This window comes from Sminthopsis crassicaudata, chromosome 2 (assembly GCF_048593235.1).
Source record: "Sminthopsis crassicaudata isolate SCR6 chromosome 2, ASM4859323v1, whole genome shotgun sequence".
Lineage (NCBI taxonomy): Eukaryota > Metazoa > Chordata > Mammalia > Dasyuromorphia > Dasyuridae > Sminthopsis > Sminthopsis crassicaudata.
The window spans coordinates 660,682,339-660,704,600 of record NC_133618.1 but is presented as its reverse complement, the minus strand read 5'-3'; positions in this window follow the sequence as shown (position 1 = coordinate 660,704,600).

Sequence of the window (22,262 nt, the reverse complement as noted above, 5' to 3'; positions counted from 1 at the left end):
GGGTCTCCTACCCTTCAGCAAAACCTCGGGTTCTTTCCACTACACTCGCTGTCGAGTTGATTGCAGAATCCTCTTGTAGGGACTGAGAGGCAGGGCACCTGAGTTTTAACCCTGGCCCACTACTCACCCTATTCCACAGAGGCTACGGACTTAGAACGCAGAATGAAACTTGGGCTGTAGGACCCGGCCGAGCATTAGAGATGCTTAATTACTCACATGGCTAGTGGGGGGTGGGGAGGAAAGAGTGTTTTTATTCAATTGAGAGCTGCTGGGGGGAGAGCTGATCAAGGCTTAAGACATATATGTGCCTGTGCGCGTATACACATATATACATTTGCATATACTTTTATTCGTGTGCCTACTATTGTGTATGTCTGTGTGTGAATACGCGTGTCTGTGTGTTTTTAAAAACTCGTTTTAAAAACGGGTGCTCCTGCTTGCCAGCTGCGGGCTGCGGGCCAGATTCATTCGGCGCGATCTCCCGCCACCAACGTTTGGGCTGTCTCCTTTCTCGCAGGCCCTCGGACAAACGGCGGCGGCGGCGGCGGAGTGCGCTGGCGGCTATCTGATTACCTTGGCTCCGCTGACCCCGCTTCCCTCCCCGTGCCAGGTCGCCCGGGCTTGACCTCTGGCAAGCGCGAGGCCGAGTTGCGTGAGAAGTGACCGCGAGGGCGGGCGCAGAGTCCCCCAGCGGGCTGGCGACCGCGTGCAGATCACCTAGTCACGCAAGGGGAGGGGGGAGGAGGAAAAGTAAAAAGGGGTGGAGGAAAATAAGGAGGAGGAGGGAAGGGAAGGGGAGTCTTCTCTTAAAGAGCCAGGTCAGCAACCCCTCGAGTGAATTCCAGTGATTACGGCCTGGCCCCCGGAAGCCGCGGGGGCCCAGGGCTGCCGGGGGCGTAATCGCCGTAGCCGAACCGCCGTGCGTGCCTAGCAGCCCAGCCCTGGCCAGGAAGGATCTGCACGTTCGGCACGCTCCTAGGACACCTGGCACGCACTTTCCGAAAAGCTCCTCGCTTCCCCCACTCCCGCCCAGGCAGCTGACACAGTGGCAGCCTTGCGTGGAGGGACGCCGGGGGGAGAGGGGGGGCACTCTGGCCCTCGGCACCCTACTCCAGCCGTCGAGGATTTCCCGAGAGAGAACTAGCTAGAGATAGGAGTCCTGAGTGAGATTTTACATTAAAGGGAGATGAAGGCCCCAAACCATGATCCCCAGCTGTGGATTGTTGGCATGTTGGAATGGGAATTCTCTTGCAGCCCCCCTCCCCAATACAAACCAAATCGGATGCAAAATGACAGAATTGAGAGAATTCAGAAAGTAGCTCCCCCAACTCCCCTTGGTGAGGGGTCAGAATCCAAATGTGGACTCACCCAATGTACTTAATAGCCCAGATGCATCTTGTCACCCAGTTTTGAAGGGCAGAGACTTTAACAACTCTTTCTATCAACCTCTCTAACCCTAGAAGTGCCCAACACAGAACTGAATTCAATGAGTATCTTTTGATTGATTGAATTCATGAAGACTACATCTTAACTTAGGCCCCAACTAAGTACCAGAGGTATAATGGAGAGACAGAGCAGGTAACGGCTCAGAGCTGTCCCCAGAAGGAGCCAAGAACACCTGCCTTTGTGTCCAGCATAGACAGGCTGTGTGACGATCCAATCACTCGAGCTCTGTGCTCTCAGCAACTCTTTAGGAATTTCCTACCTCGGTGCAATCAGAGGTCAACTCCTTATTCTTCCTATGTGCTAGGTCCAGGGGATAGAAAGAAAGAAAAATCCTTCCCTTCAAGCAACTAACATGGAATGAGACTATGTACCCATATTGCCACAGGGTCTGGCATTTAGTAAGTTTAATAAATACTTGCTGACATATTCTATATGTGTACATACACACATATACATACAACATATGCATATGTCTGTATAGCTATCTCTAAGATTTCATTGGCATTGGGAGCTCCCAGTGAGTAAGGATCTTCCTGGGTAAATAACTCCTCCATCTTAAAGCACCTGTGCTTTAAGGTCATTGAGAGGTTGTAATCATCCCTGAACACATGCAAAATAAACAGTAATATGTTCATTGGTGGGAAAGGATGAGCAGCTGAGAGATCAGTCTTTGAATCCCCAGCTCTCAGCACCGTACCTGGTGCACTGTAAGGGTTTAATAAATTCTCTATTTTTCTGCCTATTTGGCAAGATCTCATGAGGGAAATGATACATGAACTTTGCTTTGGAGAAAAACAGGATGAGGATTATATGGAGGTGTGTGAAATCTAGGTGTGCCTGTGCAAAAGACACACAGCCACTAAGAATAGTGTGGGAGGAAGAGCAAAAAGGCTAGTTTGGCTGGACCTTAGATCATTTGGATGGGAATAATTTGTAACAACCTTGAAAAAATAAGTTGGATCCAGGATAGGAAGAGTTTTAAATGTCAAACATAATAATTTGCATTTTTAAACTAAATTTTTATTAATGCCTTTTGTTTTTTCCATAACTTGTCATTATTGCCACTATTTTTTCCATTTGCAATTTTTCGCATTTATGATCATTATATATACAATTTCCTGATCACTTCAATTTATATCAATTCGTGTAAATAACCCATGCTTCTCTGTATTTGTCATATTCACTATTTCTTATAATATAGAAATATTACATTTATTTACAACTTGTTTAGCCAGTTTGTTTCCAGTTCTTTGCTACTAAAAAGGTGCTACTTCAAATATTTTGAGATGTATGGTGTTTTTTTTTTTTTTTTTTTTTTAGGTAGTTGACTTCAGGCTAGCAGTGAAAATCTCTGGGGAAATAATATGGACATTTTAGTCACTTCAAATGATTCCAAATCATTTTCCAGAATGTTATTCCTGTTCATCCCTAGATTAATCTATATTTTATTTTAGGGAAATAAGAAATCATCAGAATTTATTGAGCATGTTAAGAACAGTACTTTAAGAGGATCACTTTAATATTGCCTGGGTATTGTAAAGAAAAAAAAAAGTGAGACAAAAATAGCTTTTTTCCTATTTAAAAATGACCCTTCTGACCTTTGGTCACTAGGATGATTGTTTTGAGTTTGTGTGTCCAACAGAAGAGCTTGGATGCATTGTTATTCACATGCTCTCATCCACTCTATTTTCGACCCATTGCATTTTTGAAGCTGCCAACAGGAAAACAGGTTTAATCTGTGGGCATTATGGATTTAGGGTGTGGCAAAGTTTAGGATCAATTTGTGGCTAAATTAGGAGTCAAATTGTGATAGGAATTAGGACCCAGACTGAATAACTATTGGAATAATCTACCTTAATATAAACTCTGAGAGAATTCAGCAAATCCATAAATGCAATTATTTTTAAGTTCAAAGAGCTTAAGATTTTGATACCACTTCGTCCACTTTGAAACCAATGAGGAGAATGGGTTTTCCTACTTTAAACAGTTATAGGACCTGCACTGTGGTGAAGGGGAAATTCAGCTCATCAGTGAAGACTTAAGTTTCAATCTCCATAGGTAGCATTTATGTAGTGTTTTAAATTTGTTCCTTATTTTAAAAATTTTCCACTAACCGTTTGAGTCCCAGTACTCTGTGAAATAAGTAATTTGATTCTTCTTATCCCCATTTTACAAAAGAGAAAACAGACCCAAAGAGATTAATTTAATTGTCCCTGTTCTCCAACCTAGCACCAGAGGATTTGATCTTTGCTTCCATATCATGTTATGGCCAATCCTTACTTCATCATAGCATACTGTCTTTTATGGCGTCTGAGTCTTAAGACATGTCATTTCTAATTTCCCTAGGTCTTAGTTTTCTCATTGTAAGTCTACTACAAGCATATAAAGATTTCTCCCAGCAGAATGGGCAGAGAACACTTTGTCCCAATAGCCATGAAGGTGGCCGAAGTAGGTGCTGTAGAGTGTGTAGGGCTTGGTCAGACATCAGAGATGACAAAATCATCTGGTGCATCCTGGGTCATTGCCAGTCATTTTGATTTTTGTCTTGCCATTGAACTTCAATGACTCTGAAGGAGAGAATGAAGCTGATGACTTTGTGCACAAGTTCTCTCACTTAAATCCAATTCAAATTTGCATCAAAACATCACCCATGTCTGATGTTGTTGGATCTCTTCAAAAACAAAGGATGAACAACAGCAAAAGGGGATGTACTATGGGAACGGGGAGTTCTACATAATATATCCATGTTTTCGTGTTCCCAAATCCCAAGATCCCACCCCATGGCTTGTACCTGGCCCTGCCTTCTCTGTCCAATTTCCCATTCTGCCTGATTCCTCATCCTGTAGAGGTTGTCGTATACTTGAGGGTGATAGTAGAACCTTATTTTTACTAATTTTTCCTCCCTTCAACCCAGTTTTTTTCAAGCTAACCTTTTTCTTGGGCTCATCTATAGCCCAAGACATAGTTCTTTGAATATGGAAAAATGTTTAGAAGAATTGTGTATGTTTAACCTATATTGGATTATTTGCTGTCTTGGGGAGGCGATGAGGGATGAGAGGAAGAAATTTTGGAACACAAGATTTTGCTAAGATGAATGTTGAAAACCATCTTTGCATGTTTTGGGGAAATTTTAAGAGTATTAAAAAACAAACAAACAAACATAGTTCTTGTTTCAGGAGCACTGTCCCCAGTCAGTCTTTAAACAACTTCTAGCTGGAGACATGACTAAAAAACAAATGCATAAGGGATTGTACTAGAATTACAAGTCTGGTTGGCTCAGAAGGCACTTAATCTAACTGAAGGCAAGACCACAGGGTTGGGAAGCCAGAGGCCTCTTCTGGTCCCTCTTTCCCAGTCTCAACTCCTGGGCTTTTGAACCTCAGGAGTCAACAGTTCTCAGGTTAGAAAGTTCAAGGTATAGAGGAGTGTGCATGTGGGGGAAAGGAGACGAGGAAGGGAATTTGAACACCTGTGACCTGACAGCAGATTAAAGGGCCTTTGGCTTGAAGCAGAATGTCCAATCTTGGGTCAAAGGTTGACCAGGTTTGCGTGAGAAGTTCTTTGGCTAGGATTACCCAGTATGAGCTCAGATCAATGGAGAGAATCTACTTGGGGGAGGGGAAAATCATTGCGTATAGAGGGTCAGTGAATTGGGGGACAAGAAATGGCAGGGAGCCTTGAGTCTGAGCTGAAGTGGAGGGAAGGATCAATCTTTGCCACATTTAACCAACTGGCCTCTTCCCATTGTATCCCCAATTCCTCCCTATTTTCAATAGTCAATGATGAAATTAACATTAGCATACCTAGCCCTCATCAAGTGGGGGATAAGAAAAGAAGATAGTCCCTTTTTAATTAAAAACAAGATAGGATCTTATCTAGTGCTTTGCTAAAATCTGAGGAAGCATTATCCCTAGAATTCCTGTGCCTTAGCAGTTCAGTTGTGACTGTGGAAAAAGGAAATGAGATTAGTCTAGCATGTACTGCTTTTGATAAAGTCATGGAGGCTCTTTGTGGTTATTGCTTTCTTTTCTGGGTGCTCACTATCCATCACCATGGCAGAATTTTCTAAAATTTTTTGTCAGGAATGGAAGTCAAGCAAATACTTTGTAAATTTCATTCTCTTCCTTTTAAAAAATGAAAATAGCATTGTCCTTCATTTGAGCAATTACTGTTCAGTTCTTCACAGTCTTTCAAAGATCATGAAGAAATTATCTCTCCCAGTCCTTTCAGTACTCTTGGATGTTCTGCATCTGGCCCAGGCAATTTGGACTTTTCAAGGTTGGCTAAGTTACCCTTTACTATCTTTCTACTTCTCTTAGGTATTAACTGTCTATTACCAGTTTTTGTTCTCTACTTTCTAGTCAAAGCAAATAAAAGCTAAGCATTTCTGCTTTATCTTTGTTGCTGCTTATCACTGACCCATGACCTGGATCAATAGTCCTAACTCTTTTGGATTCTCTATCCCTCTCCCATAAAGTGTTGTTTGTTTGTGGGGTTTTTTTTTTAAACCTTTCTTGTTCTTGATTTTCCTCACAAGTGTTAACTTGTGACCTAAAATGCTGATAATATTATTTTTTTTAAGTATTATTCTTTTCTCCCCCATTCCACCAAAGTCAAACAAAAGCCTCATAACAAATATGCATAACCAAACAAACAAAAAAAAACAACCTTCCCATATTGGCAATATACAAAAATGTGTCTCATTTTGCATATTAGTCTATCACCTCTTTGTCATAAAGTAAATAGCATCCTTCATCATAGTAATAATAATAATAATAATAGCAAGCATTTCTATAGGGCTTTGAAGTTTGCAAAACAATTTATAAATATTATCTCCTTTGCTCATCAAAACAAATCTGGGAAGTAGATGCTATTCTTATCCTCATTTTATTTATGAGAAAACTAAGGCTAAAAGATTGAATAACCTGTTCAGGGTTACACAGATTTTAGGGTCTGTGGCCAGATTTGAAAACAGGTTTTCCCAAATCCAAGTCTATCAATCTACCCCTGGACCATCTGGTTACTTGGCAGTATTGTTATAGAACTTCATAATACTTTTGTGTTTATTCTTTCTGGTACCTGCCTTTGCTTCCATCTTTTTTTCTTTTTCTTTTTCTTTTCTTTTTTTTTTTTTTTTTTTTTTTTGGTGAGGCAATTGGGGTTAAGTGACTTGTCCAGAGTAACATAACTAATACGTGTCAAGTATCTGAGGTCACATTTGAATCAAGTCTTTCATAATTGATCATGGCACAATCTTGTTCTTATTGTACAATGTAGTCTTGGTTCTAATTGTTTTGCTAGCATCAGTTTATGTAAATCATTCCAGGCCTTTCTAAAATCAACTTGTTCATTATTATTTTTTTTTGGAGGCTTTTTCTTTTTACTTTTTTTTGAACATTTTTTTTATTAATTTTTATAATTATAACATTTTCTTTGACAATACATATGTATAGGTAGTTTTTTTTTTTTTTTTTTTTTTTTTTTTACAACATTATCCCTTGTACTCCCTTCTGTTCCGAGTTTTCCCCCTCCTTCCCTCCACCCCCTCCCCTAGATGGCAGGCATTCCCATACATATTAAATATCTTATAGTATATCTTAGGTACAATATATATGTGCAGAACTGAATTTTGTTGTTGTTGTTGCAAAGGAAGGATTGTATTCGCAAGGTAAAAATAATCTGGGAAGAGAAACAAAACAAAAACAATGCTCTCAGTTTACACTCTCATTTCCCAGTGTCCCTTTTCTGGGTGTAGCTGATTCTGTCCATCATTGGTCAATTGGAATTGGATTAGCTCTTCTCTGTGTTGAAGATATCCACTTCCATCAGAATACATCCTCGTACAGTATCATTGTTGAAGTGTACAATGATCCCCTAGTTCTACTCGTTTCACTCAGCATCAGTTGATATAAGTCTCTCCAAGCTTCTCTGTATTCCTCCAGTTGGTCATTTCTTACTGAACAATAATATTCCATAACATTCATATACCATAATTTACCCAACCATTCTCCAATTGATGGACATCCATTCATCTTCCAGCTTCTAGCTACAACAAAAAGAGCTGCCACAAACATTTTGGCACATACAGGTCCCTTTCCCTTCTTTAGTATTTCCTTGGGATATAAGCCCAGTAGTAGTACTGCTGAATCAAAGGGTATGCACATTTTGATAACTTTTTGGGCATAATTCCAGATTGCTCTCCAGAATGGTTGGATTCTTTCACAACTCCACCAACAATGCATCAGTGTCCCAGTTTTCCCACATCCCCTCCAACATTCATCATTATTTGTTCCTGTCATCTTAGCCAATCTGACAGGTGTGTAGTGGTATCTCAGAGTTGTCTTAATTTGCATTTCTCTGATCAATAGTGATTTGGAATACTCTTTCATATGAGTGGATAGAGTTTTAATTTCATCATCTGAAAATTGTCTGTTCATATCCTTTGACCATTTATCAATTGGAGAATGGCTTGATTTCTTATAAATTAAAGTCAATTCTCTGTATATTTTTGGAGATGAAGCCTTTATCAGAACCTTTAACTGTAAAAATGTTTTCCCAATTTGTTACTTCCCTTCTAATCTTGTTTGCATTAGTTTTGTTTGTGCAGAAACTTTTTAATTTGGCATAATCAAAATTTTCTATTTTGTGATCAATAATGGTCTCTAGTTCTCCCTTGGACACAAACTCCTTCCTCCTCCACAAGTCTGAGAGGTAAACCATCCCATATTCCTCCAATTTATTTATGATTTCATTCTTTATGCTTAAATCTTGGACCCATTTTGATCTTATCTTAGTATGTGGTGTTAAATGTGGGTCCATGCCTAGTTTCTGCCCTACTAATTTCCAGTTTTCCCAGCAGTTTTTGTCAAATAATGAATTCTTATCCCAAGATTTGGGATCTTTGGGTTTATCAAACACTAGATTGCTATTTTTATGTGCCCTGTGAACCTAACCTATGCCACTGATCAACTAGTCTATTTCTTAGCCAATACCAAATGGTTTTGGTGACTGTTGCTTTATAATACAGTTCTAGACCAGGTATAGCTAGGCCACCTTCATTTAATTTTTTTTTCATTACTTCTCTTGAAATTCTCGACCTTTTGTTCTTCCATATGAATTCTGTTGTTATTTTTTCTAGGTCATTAAAATAGTTTCTTGGGAATCTGATTGGTATAGCACTAAATAAATAGATTAGTTTAGGGAGTATTGTCATCTTAATTATATTCGCTCGGCCTATCCAAGAGCACTGAATGTCTTTCCAATTATTTAAATCTGACTTTATTTTTGTGGCAAGTGTTTCGTAATTTTGCTCATATAATTCCTGACTCTCCTTTGGTAGATATATTCCCAAATATTTTATACTATCGACCGTTATTTTGAATGGAATTTCTCTTTGTATCTCTTGCTGTTGGATTGTGTTGGTAATGTATAAAAATGCTGAGGATTTATGTGGATTTATTTTGTATCCTGCAACTTGGCTAAAACTCTGAATTATTTCTAATAGCTTTTTAGCAGAGTCTTTGGGGTTCTTTAAGTATACCATCATGTCATCTGCAAAGAGTGATAGTTTGATTTCCTCTTTTCCTACTCTAATTCCTTGAATCTCTTTCTCGGCTCTTATTGCCGAGGCTAGAGTTTCTAGTACTATATTGAATAGTAATGGTGATAGTGGGCAATCTTGTTTCACTCCTGATCTTACAGGGAAAGGTTCTAGTTATCGCCATTACATATGATGTTTACTGAAGGTTTTAAATATATGCTCATTATTATTTTAAGGAATAGTCCATTTATTCCTATACTCTCAAGCGTTTTTAGTATGAATGGATGTTGAATTTTATCAAATGCTTTTTCTGCATCTATTGAGATGATCATATGGTTTTTATTAATTTGATTATTAATATGGTAAATTATACTAATAGTTTTCCTAATATTAAACCAGCCCTGCATTCCTGGTATAAATCCCACTTGGTCATAGTGTATTATCCTGGGGATGATTTTCTGAAGTCTTTTTGCTAATATCTTATTTAAGATTTTAGCATCAATATTCATTAAGGAAATTGGTCTATAGTTTTCTTTCTCAGTTTTCAATCTACCTGGTTTAGGTATCAGTACCATGTCTGTGTCATAAAAGGAATTTGGTAGGACTCCTTCAATCCCTATTTTTTCAAATAGTTTATATAGCATTGGAGTTAGTTGTTCTTTAAATGTTTGGTAGAATTCACATGTAAATCCATCTGGTCCTGGGGATTTTTTCTTAGGAAGTTGGTTAATAGCTTGGTCTATTTCTTTTTCTGAAATGGGACTATTTAGGCTACTTACTTCTTCCTCTGTTAATCTGGGCAAGCTATATTTTTGAAGGTATTCTTCCATTTCATTTAAGTTATCGAATTGATTGGCATAAAGTTGAGCAAAGTAGCTCCTAACTATTGTTCTAATTTCCTCTTCATTAGTGGTGAGTTCTCCCTTTTCATTTACAAGACTAACAATTTGCTTTTTCTCTTTCCTTTTTTTAATCAGGTTTACTAAGGGTTTGTCTATTTTGTTGGTTTTTTTCATAGAACCAACTCTTAGTTTTATTAATTCAATAGTGTTTTTTTTTTACTTTCAATTTTATTAATCTCACCTTTTATTTTTTGAATTTCAAGTTTTGTGTTTGGGGGTTTTTAATTTGTTCCTTTTCTAGTAAGTTTAGTTGTAAGCCCAATTCGTTGTCCCTCTCTTTCTCTATTTTATGCAAGTAGGCCTGTAGAGATATAAAACTTCCCCTTATTACTGCTTTGGCTGTATCCCACACATTTTGGTATGATGTCTCATTATTGTCATTTTCTTGGGTGAAGTTATTAATTATGTCTATGATTTTCTGTTTTGCCCAATCATTCTTTAGTATAAGATTATTTAGTTTCCAATTATTTTTTGGTCTATTTTCCCCTGGCTTTTTGTTAAAGGTAATTTTGATTGCATTGTGGTCTGAAAAGGATCATTTACTATTTCTGCCTTACTGCATTTGATTTTGAGGTTTTTATGCCCTAGTATATGATCAATTTTTGTATAGGTTCCATGAACTGCTGAGAAGAAAGTGTACTCCTTTCTGTCTCCATTTAGCTTTCACCAAAGATCTATCATATCAAACTTTTCTAGTGTTCTATTTACCTCTTTGACTTCTTTCTTATTTATTTTGTGGTTTGATTTATCTAATTCTGAGAGTGCAAGGTTGAGATCTCCCACTATTATAGTTTTGCTGTCTTTCTTCTTGCAGCTCTCTTAATTTCTCTTTTAAGAATTTAGATGCTGCACCACTTGGTGCATATATGTTTAATATTGATACTCTTCATTATTGATGCTACCCTTAAGCAGGATATAATGCCCTTCCTTATCTCTTTTAATTAGATCAATTTTTGTTTTTGCTTGATCTGAGATGAGGATGGCTACCCCTGCTTTTTTGGCTTTGCCTGAAGCATAGTAGATTCTGCTCCACCCTTTTACTTTTAGTTTGTATGTATCACCCTGTTTCAGGTGTTTCCTGTAAACAACATATAGTAGGATTCTGACTTTTAATCCAGTCTGCTAACTGCTTCCTCTTTATGAGGCAGTTTGCCCCATTCACATTTATGGTTAAAATGACTAATTCTATATTGCTTGCCATCCTAGTAACCCCTGCCTATGCTTTTCCCCTTTCCTTCCCTCTTACTCCCCTACCCAGTATTAAACTTGTGAACACCACTTGCTTTTCACAGCCCTCCCTTTTTAGTATCCCTCCCCCACCTTAAAGTTCCTCCCCTTATTTTACCCCTTTTCCTCACAATTTCTGTATTCCCTTCCCCTTAGCTTACTGCTCATTATTTTTTAATAGAATAATCATATTCCATTACTTTCATATACCATAACTTATTCAGCCATTCCCCAATTAATGGACATTTACTCGTTTTCCAATTCTTTGCCACCACAAAAACAACTGCTACAAACATTTTTGCACATGTGAGTTCTTTTCCCTCTTTTATGATTCCTTTGGGATACAGGCACAGTAATGGCATTGCTGTGGATCAAAGGATATGCACAATTTTATAATCCTTTGGTCATAGTTCCAAATTACTCTCCAAAATGATTGGACCATTTCACAACTCCACCAACAATGCATTAGAGTCTTAGTTTTCCTACATCCTCTCCAACATTTATTATTATATTTTCCTATCATCTTAGCTAATCTGACAAGTATGAGGTTGTAATTCAGAGTTGTTTTAATTTGTATTTCTCTAATCATTACTGATTTAGAGCATTTTTATGAGTATAGATGGCTTTAATTTCATCATCTGAAAATTGTTCATATTTTTTGACCATTTATCAATTGGGGAATGACTTGTATTCTTTTTTTTTTTTATTATAGCTTTTTTATTTACAAGATATATACATGGGTAATTTTCCAGCATTGACAATTGCAAAACCTTTTGTTCCGATTTTCCCTCCTTCCCTCCACCCCCTTCCCCAGATGGCAGGTAGACCAATACATGTTAAATATGTTAAAGTATATGTTAAATACAATATATATATATATATGTATATATATATATATATATACACACACACACACACACACACACACACACATGTCCATGTCCATACAGTTATTTTGCTGCACAAAAAGAACTGGACTTTGAAATAGTGTACAATCAGCCTGTGAAGGAAATCAAAAAATGCAGGCAGAAAAAAATAGAGGGATTGGGAATTCTATGTAGTGGTTCACATTCATTTCCCTGAGTTATTTCGCTAGGTGTAGCTGGTTCAATTCATTACTGCTCTATTGGAACTGATTTGTTTCATCTCATTGTTGAAGAGGGCCCTGGAATGACTTGTATTCTTTTAAATTTGACACAGTTACTTATATATTTTAGAAATGAGGCCTTTATCAGAAACACTGGCTGTTAAAAAAAAAAATTTCCCTCTTTGTATTTTCCTTTTAATTTTTTTTGTATTGATTTTGTTTTTAATTTTAATTTTAAAAATTGTTTTAATTAAACTTTTTAATTTTATATAGTTTCATTTGCATTTTGCATTTCATGTTCTCTAGTTCTTCTTTGGTCATAAATCCCTCCCTTCTCCAAAGATCTGAGAGGTAAATTACCCCTTGCTTTCCAAATTTGCTTATGTATAATTTCTGGAATTTTTAAAGTAAATCATCTTGTAATTTGCAAAAAGAAAGGATGAAAAGGAAAGAAAGAAAAAGAAATGTATGTAATATGTCCTCCAATTTTTATACTTTTAATTTATTTGTTTATTGCTTTTGCTAGCATTACCTAGAATTATGTTAAATAATACCAGGGAAAAATAATGCTAGGGAGAGGAAACATTCTTGCTTTATCCTTGTAGTTATTGTAGAATTTCTCTATTGCAAATAATGTCAGTTTTTGTTTTAAGATACATATATTTTATTATATTAAAAATGGCTCTCCTGTGATCATCCTTTTTTAGAACTTTTAAGAGAAGTGATTGTAATGTTTTATTAATGGCTTTCCCCATTGAAACTACTTGAATAAAAATAAAGTTTTAGTTGCTTTTGTTGTGTTGATGTTGATGTTGAATTATCTTTGCATTCTTGGTATGCAGCCAATTATCTCATGGTGAACACACACATATGTCTCTCTATATAGACATATATACATATACATATAAACATTTATACATATATAAATATGTATGTATAAATAAAATGGCAATTTTACTAGGGTTTTATTTAAAAATTTTTATTGGTATTCAATAGAAAAATTAATCTATAATCTTTTTCTATTTTATCTCTGGTTTAAATATTAAATTTTTTTTCAAAAAAAGTAAAATAAAGTGCTTTCTTCCTCAAATTTTGAATAATTTGTACATATTAGGTTTTAATTTTTAAAAAATATTTATATAGTTAACCTATAAATTATTATGATTGTGATATGTTTATATAGTGCTTTAAGGTTTGCAAAGAATTTTATAAGTATTAACTCATTTTATTCTTATAATAACCTTGGGAGGTAGATATTATCCCCACTTTATAGGTAAGAAAACTGAAAATGGAGGAGATTAAATAACTCTGTGTCTGAGACTGGATTTGAACTTTCTTTTTTTTCACATCTTTTTTAAAATAGTATTTTTTTTTTGAAATTTATACAAAGATAGTTTTCAATATTCACTTTTGCAAAATCTTGTATTCCAAAATTTTATCCCCCACTCAAGACAGCAAACAAGCTAATATAGTTTAGATATGCACAATTCTTCTAAACATATCTCCATATTCATCATGCTGTGCAAGACAGATCAAAAGGGGAAAAACACAAGAAAGGAAAAAACAAGCAAGCAAACAATAACAACAAAAAGGTGAAAATACTATACTTTGATTTACATTCAGTCTCCATAGTTCTCTCTCTGGAGGTGGATGGCACTTCCCATCCCACCTATTGGAATTCCCTTGAATCACCTCATTATTGAAAAAAGCCAAGTCCATCACAGGTGATTGTCATATAATCTTGTTACTGTGTACAATGTTCTCTTGGTTCTATTCACTTCACTCAGTATCAATTCATTTAAATCTTTCCAGACTTTTCTGAATTCCTCCTTCTGATCATTTCTTATAAAACAATAATATGCCATTACTTTCATATATCATAACCTATTTTTATTATTAAAGCTTTTTATTTACATATGTGTGGGTAATTTTCCATCATTGATCTTTGTATTTTATTGCAAATTTCCCCCTCTTTCCCTCCACCCCCTCCCTAGATGGCAGGTAGTCCAAAACATGTTAAATATGTTGAAATACATGTTAAATTCAATATATGTATACATATTTATACAGTTATCTTGCTGCACAAGAAAACTCAGATCAAGAAGGAAGAAAAATAAAAACTGAGAAAGAAAACAAAATTCAGGAAAATAACACATACAGAGAGTGAGAATGTTATGTTGTGTTCCACCCTCTGTTCCCATGGTTCTCTCTCTGGGTGTAGATGGTTCTCTTCATTACTGAACAATTGGAACTGGTTTGAATCATCTCAATGTTGAAGAGAGCCCCGTCCATCAAAATTAATCCTCATATAATCTTGTTTTCCGCGTATAATAATCTCCTGATTCTGCTCATTTCATTTAGCATCAGTTCCTGTAAGTCTCTCCAGATCTCTCTGAAATCATCCTGTTGATAGTTTCTAGCAGAACAATAATATTCCATAATATTCATATATCACAATTTACTCAACCATTCTCCAGTTGATGGGCATCCACTCAGTTTCCAGTCTATAGCCACTACAAAAGGGCTGCCGCAAACATTTTTGCACATATGGGTCCCTTTCCCATAAGAACTTTTTAAGATTTCTTTGGGTTATAGACCCAGTGGAGACTGCTGGATCAAAAGGTATGCACAGTTTTAAAGCCCTTTGAGCACAGTTCCAAACTGTTCTCCAGAATGGCTGGATCCATTCACAATTCCACCAACAATGTTATCAGTGTCCCAGTTTTCTCACATGCCCTCCAACATTAGTCATTATCTTTTCCTGTCATCTTAGCCAATCTGAGAGGTGTGTAATGACATACATCATAACTTATTTAGCCATTCCACAACTGATCAGCAGCCACTCAGTTCTCAGTTTCTCACCACTACAAAAAGGGCTTCTACAAACATTTTTGCACATGTGGTCCTTTTCCCTCTTTTGTGATTTCTTTAGGATACAGACTCAGGAGAGACACTGCTGGATCAAAGGGTATGCACAGATTTATGCCTTTTGGGCATAGTTCCAAACTGCTTTCCAGAATAGCTAGATCATTCCACAACTTCACCAATAATGCATTAGTGTGCCAGTTTCCCCATATATCCTCTAACATTTATCATTATCTTTTCCTGTCATCTTAGCCATAGATTTGAACTTTCTTATTCTAAAACCCACATCTCATCTACTATGCTACCTGCCTGTCTGGATCAGTTTTCTCTTCTGCTGTGAATTCTCCTTGTTAATGTTTAAAAATATGATTTTCTTTTCTTTTATTAAAATCTATATATTTTGTTACTGCTTCTGAAAAACAAGCTTTTAAGATTTTTAATATCACTTTATGTTCTTTATTTTCCATTTTATCTATGTCTTTTCTACCTTTTATAATTGTTCTTATATTGGGTTTATTAATTTGCTGATTTTTCCATTTTTTTCAAATTGCAAATTCAGTTAATATATCTCCCCTTTTCCATTTTATTAATGTATGTTTTCAGATATTTATTTTTCTCTCTGAAGACTACTGTAGCTGAATTGCCCAAATTTTGGGTATATTGTCTCAATTTATTGTTTTCTTTTATAAGGTTGTTAAGTGTTGCTATGGTTTTTTTTCTTTGACATAATGACTTATGATATTATTAAATCCTCCCTTAGCAATAAATTGCTTATGTTCCCCTGTTTTTGGTATGTAAGAATATATTATAATATTTCTGACTTTTCCATTAATTTACAATTACATCTAGTCTATTTTTGTAATACTTAGGAATGTATATTTTCTTTTTTTTTTATTTTTTATTTTTTTTTATTTTATTCATTTTTCCAAAGTATCCCCTCCCTCCCTCCACTCCCTCCTCCCAATGACAGGCAATCCCATACATTTTACATGTGTTACAATATAACCTAGATACAATATATGTGTGTAAATACCATTTTCTTGTTGCACATTAATTATTAGCTTCTGAAGGTATAAGTAACCTGGGTAGATAGACAGTAGTGCTAACAATTTAGATTCGCTTCCCAGTGTTCCTTCTCTGGGTATAGTTATTTCTGTCCTTCACTGATCAACTGGAAGTGAGTTGGATCTTCTTTATGTTGAAGATTTCCACTTCCATCAGAATACATCCTCATACAGTATTGTTGTTGAAGTGTATAGTGATCTTCTGGTTCTGCTCATTTCACTCAGCATCAGTTGATGTAAGTCTCTCCAAGCCTCTCTGTATTCCTCCTGCTGGTCATTTCTTACAGAGCAATAATATTCCATAAGCCTTCATATACCACAATTTACCCAACCATTCTCCCTGATGGGCATCCATTCAACTTCTAGTTTCTAGCTACAACAAAAAGAGCTGCCACAAACATTTTGGCACATACAGGTCCCTTTCCACTCTTTAGTATTTCCTTGGGGTATAAGCCCAGGAGTAGCACTGCTGGGTCAAAGGGTATGCACAGGTTGACAACTTTTTGGGCATAGTTCCAGATTGCTCTCCAGAATGGCTGGATTCTTTCACAACTCCACCAACAATGCATCAGTGTCCCAGTTTTCCCACATCCCCTCCAACATTCATCATTATTTGTTCCTGTCATCTTAGCCAATCTGACAGGTGTGTAGTGGTATCTCAGAGTTGTCTTAATTTGCATTTCTCTGATCAGTAGTGATTTGGAACACTCTTTCATATGAGTGGATAGAGTTTCAATTTCATCATCTGAGAATTGTCTGTTCATATCCTTTGACCATTTATCAATTGGAGAATGGTTTGGTTTCCTATAAATCAGGGTCAGTTCTCTATATATTTTGGAAATGAGACCTTTGTCAGAACCTTTACTTTTAAAAATATTTTCCCAATTTGTTACTTCCCTTCTAATCTTGTTTGCATTAGTATTATTTGTACAGAAACTTTTTAGTTTGATGTAATCAAAATCTTCTATTTTGTGATCAATAATGATCTCTAATTCTCCTCTGGTCATTAAATTCCTTCCTTCTCCACAGGTCTGAGAGGTAGACTATTTTCTGTTTCTCTAATCTATTATGATCTCCTTCTTTATGCCTAAATCATGGACCCATTTTGATCTTATCTTGGTATATGGTGTTAAGTGTGGATCCATATCTAATTTCTGCCATACTAATTTCCAGTTTTCCCAACAGTTTCTTCCGAATAATGAATTTTTGTCCCTAATGTTGGTATCTTTGGGTTTGTCAAAGATTAGATTGCTATAGATGTATCCTTTTTTGTCCTTTGCATCTAATCTGTTCCACTGATCTACCGTTCTATTTCTTAGCCAGTACCAAATGGTTTTGGTGACTGCTGCTATATAATACAGCTTTAGATCAGGTACACTTAGACCACCTTCCTCTGACTTTTTTTTCATTAGTTCCCTTGCAATTCTCCACCTTTTATTCTTCCAGATGAATTTTGTTGTTATTTTTTCTAGGTCATTAAAATAGTTTCTTGGGAGTCTGATTGGTATAGCACTAAATAAATAGATTAGTTTGGGGAGTATTGTCATCTTGATTATATTCGCTTGGCCTATCCAAGAGCACTGAATGTCTTTCCAATTATTTAAATCTGACTTTATTTTTGTGACAAGTGTTTTGTAATTTTTCTCATATAATTCCTGACTATTCTTTGGTAGATGGATTCCCAAATACTTTATACTCTCAATATTTGTTTGGAATGGAATTTCTCTTTGTATCTCTTGCTGTTGCATTTTGTTGGTGATATATAAAAATGCCGAGGATTTATGTGGATTTATTTTGTATCCTGCAACTTTGCTAAAATTCTGAATTATTTCTAATAGCTTTTTAGCAGAGTCTTTGGGGTTCTCTAAGTATACCATCATATCATCTGCAAAGAGTGACAGTTTGATTTCCTCATTTCCTACTCTAAAGGAATGTATATTTTCTTTAACAATTATCTATATAGCATCATTCAGATGATATTACAAGTTTTTCAGTCCTAACTTTTTCAAGTCTGCTTATATATATATATATATATATATATATATTTTTTTTAAACTTAGCTGACTGATCTAGCTCTGAGAGCAGAATGTTGAAGTCTTTTAAAACTATGTTACTATCTTGAACTTTCTACAATTCAGGAAACTTTTCTTTTGTGAAAATGCCATTTGAATGCATATATATTTAACAATGATATTGTTAATTTGTCTATGACAAATTTTATAATATTTTCCCTGTTTATTTCTCTTAACATTGTAAATTTGTATTTTTTCTTTGATGGGATAATTACAACTTTCACTTATTTATACTTTTCTTATGACTAGTAAATTTATTCCAGTAAAATTTATTCTGTATGTGACATTATTTATTATTTGTTTCTTGGATGTTAGATATTTCTTATATATGTCAAATTGTTGGTTTCATTTTCTCATTCATCTTATATTCTCATTGTATTGTTTAGCCAATTCTAATTCAAGGGTATGATAGTTTAAGTTTGTGTTTTCCTTCATTTATGTCTTTTGTATTGATATTTGATTTCTTTCTCTATTAAGTCAGCACTTTATCCCTTTGGTTCATTTTTCTCATACTAATTTGATGCCATTTTATTCATAAAGTTCTTCATTCCAGTCACTATTCAAATGTGTACACTGAATTTATTTACTTTAATTTTTCTTTCTCTCTTTCATTCATTCACGTATTTTCCATTCTATTGACCCTTCACTTTTACTGATCCTGATGAATGTGTAGTTCAAAATCATCTCATACTCAATCTCTTAGCTTTAGAAACACTACTTTGCGGTGCTTTTTTCTAAGAAGTTTTTATTTGTTTTGTCCTCCTTATTTCTCTACCCTTTCAGTCTTGTCTGAATTATATTTTCCCATTAATAACTTAAAATTAATTAACCAATCAACAAGCAGTTATGAAGTCCCTTCTATGTGCTAGATATGGAGATACAAATACAAGGACCAAAAAAATTCCCTCAAAGAGCTTACTTTCTATCATGGGAAACAATATGTACATATGTAAGTATATTCAGAATAAACACAAAATAAATGCAAAGTTATTTAACAAGGGAGAGAATAAATATTTGGGGAGATCAGTAAAAGCATCATGTAGAAAGTAGTGCTTGAACTTCATCTTGAAGGAAATAAGGATTTTATGAAGGGGAAATTTATTCTAGATGTGGGAATGGCCAGTGCAAAAGCATAAAGATAGAAGATAAATTACCTGGCTTATTTGAGGTTGGGAAGAAAAGTTGTGTATAACAATCCTGGAAAGATAGGTTAGGGACATGTCATAGAGGACAAGGCAAAAAGACAAAAAGAGGCATTTATATTTTATCCCAGAGACAACAAAATAGCCACTGGAATTTGTTGAGAGTGTCATGTAGTAAGATTGTCTCTTAAGCAAAGTCACTTTGGCAGCTATGTAGAGGATGGATTATAGAGAGGCAGGAGACCAATTAGACCACTGCAATAGTCCAAGCAAGAGGTGCTGATGGCCTGAGCTAAAGTCATGTCTGTGTAAATCATTAGAAATGGATTCATGGTGGCAGCTAAGTGGTGCAATGATTAGAGCACCAGCCCTAAAATCAGGAGGACCTGGCTTCAAATCTGCTCTCAGACACTTAACACTTCCTGACTGTGTGACCCTGGGCAAGTCACTTAACCCCAATTGCCTCAGCAAAAAAAAAAAAAAAAAGTCAACTCAAGGCACATTGAAGATGTAGAAATGATCAAATTTGGCAACTGACTAGAAATGTGGGGAGAGAGAAATAATGAGTGAGCGATTGAGGATAGTGCTGAAATTATGAGCATAGAAGATAGGATGAATGATGGGATCCTTGACAGAAATAGGAGAATTCTATAAAGGAAAGGGTTTGAAGAGAAAGATAAAAAGTTCTATTTTAAACACACTGAATTCGAGATGCTTATAAGACATTTGCTGAAAATGCCCATTAAGCAATTCCTTACTGATTTAGGGCTGGGGTTCATGAGAAAAGGGAAAAAAACCATAAGGCTTGATGTATAGATCTATGAGTCATCTGCATTGAGAGGATAATTAATAGTAATAATTTTCTATCAATTATATCCCTATAAAATTCATAATATAAAAGTTCTTTGCAAACTTATATTATTTGATCTTCCCATCAACACTGAAGTAGGTGTTATTATCCCAATTTTACAATGGTGCTGTTGAGGTCCACAAGAGAGACAAATTAGAGAAAAGGGCCTGGGAGAAAATTTTTATGATGCACTCATAATCAGGAGGCATAATATGAGTGAACCAGCAAAGAAGAGACGGGAGAAGGAAAACCAGGAATGAATAGTGTCACAAAAAACAGGTAATCTTTATTTTTTGCTGGGGCAATTGAGGTTAAGTGACTTGCCCAGGGTCACACAGCTAGGAAGTGTTAAGTGTCCATGGTCAGATTTGAACTCAGGGCTAGTGCTCTATCCATTACACTAACTAGCTGCCCCAAAACAGGTTATTTTCACAAATAAAGGGTCATCAGTCTCAAATACTAGAGAGTAGTTGAGAAAGATGAGGCCTGAGAAAGGCCATCAGATTTGGCAGTGAAGAGCTCATCAGAGATAGCAATTTCACTGAGTGATGTTCAGAAGTCAGATTGCAAAGGATGAGAGAAGTGAAGATAAAAGATGCACAGCTTTTTCTAGGATTTTGCCTGTGAAAGGGAAGAGAGATGTGGACTGGAAGCTTTACGAGATAGAAGAGTCTCTTGTTCAGTCATTTTCAGTCATGTTCAAGTTTTCATGACCGTTGGGGTTTTCTTGGAAAAGCTATTGGAGTGGTTTGCCAATTCTTTCTCTGGACCATTTTACAGATGAGGAAAATAAAGTAAATATTGATAAATTATTTGCCTGTGGTTATACAGCTAGTGTCTGAGGCCATATCCAGACTTAGTGCATTAGCCACTGTGTCACCTAGCTGGCCACTATTAGAGTCTAGTGAGATTTTTCTCATGATACAGGAGACTTGGGTGTGTTTCAAGGTAGCAGGAAAGAAATCAATTAATAGGGAAAATTGAAGATTAATAAGAGAGGGGAATGATTGTGACAATCTTCTGCAGAAGATGAAAGAGGATGGGATCTAAGGTGCATGTAGAGTTGTTGATTTTGACAAGAAAGAGCAGCTTTTCACCTAGGATTGGCGTAAAAGAGGAGATAATGGAAGATAAAGTCAATGGGTTCTGAGAAACAAGGAAAAGGAGGAAACTTGAACTCATCCAAGACCTCACCATCTTGCTCTGTCCTTTGTAGTATTGAGATCATTCTTCTCAGTCAATTAGAGCAGAAGGAAAACAAAAGTTTGGTACCTTTGTCTTCTCGTTGTTGTTTATCAACATCCATCTCTCCTATGAAATGGTCCTATCCCATCTTTGATCTCTTTTTGCCCCTAATATAACTTTAAAAATCTCCCAAACCTTCTTTCAGTTGTTATTAGTTTTATTAAGCCTCGGTTTATTTTGAGCTTCAGCAATCCTGAAATTACTCTGAAGGATTGAGCCATGATTCTGTAGCAATCTTCTATTTCCTGTCCTTGTGTCTATCTTCTATAAAAACACACACAACAACCTTTGCCGATTGGCTAAGAACCTTCTTAAAAGCTCTGTCATCCCTACCATCCCACTGCTACCATTTTAGGATCCAGAGATTTCGGAGAAATGGAAGATTTCATACTGGACCCAGGTATGCATACACTCTACACAAGTGTTTTCTCTTTGATCTTGCTCTTCAGCATTTTTGACCCAAAGAGGTAATGGGTCCCACAGAGCAGAACTGAAACTTAGATGAAAAAAAAAAACTGTAGAACTGGGTATTTAGATATAAAAGTCATTTAGAGAGAGATCATAATTAAACCCATAAAATCTGATATCACCCTGAAACAGATTCACTGGATTTAGTTCTAATGCACATGTTGCAGGGTTAATTTTCCAAATTTACCACTCGATCAAGACAGTCTCCTGCTCAAAAAACCACTTATACTTGGCAAATACAATAGTAGAAGCATTTCTTTCCCATACCATTTTAGTAGATCTTCATTAGATTCAGATTTCATTCATTTATTAAACATGCAATCATAAATATAAAGGTTGGAGGGATCTATTGAG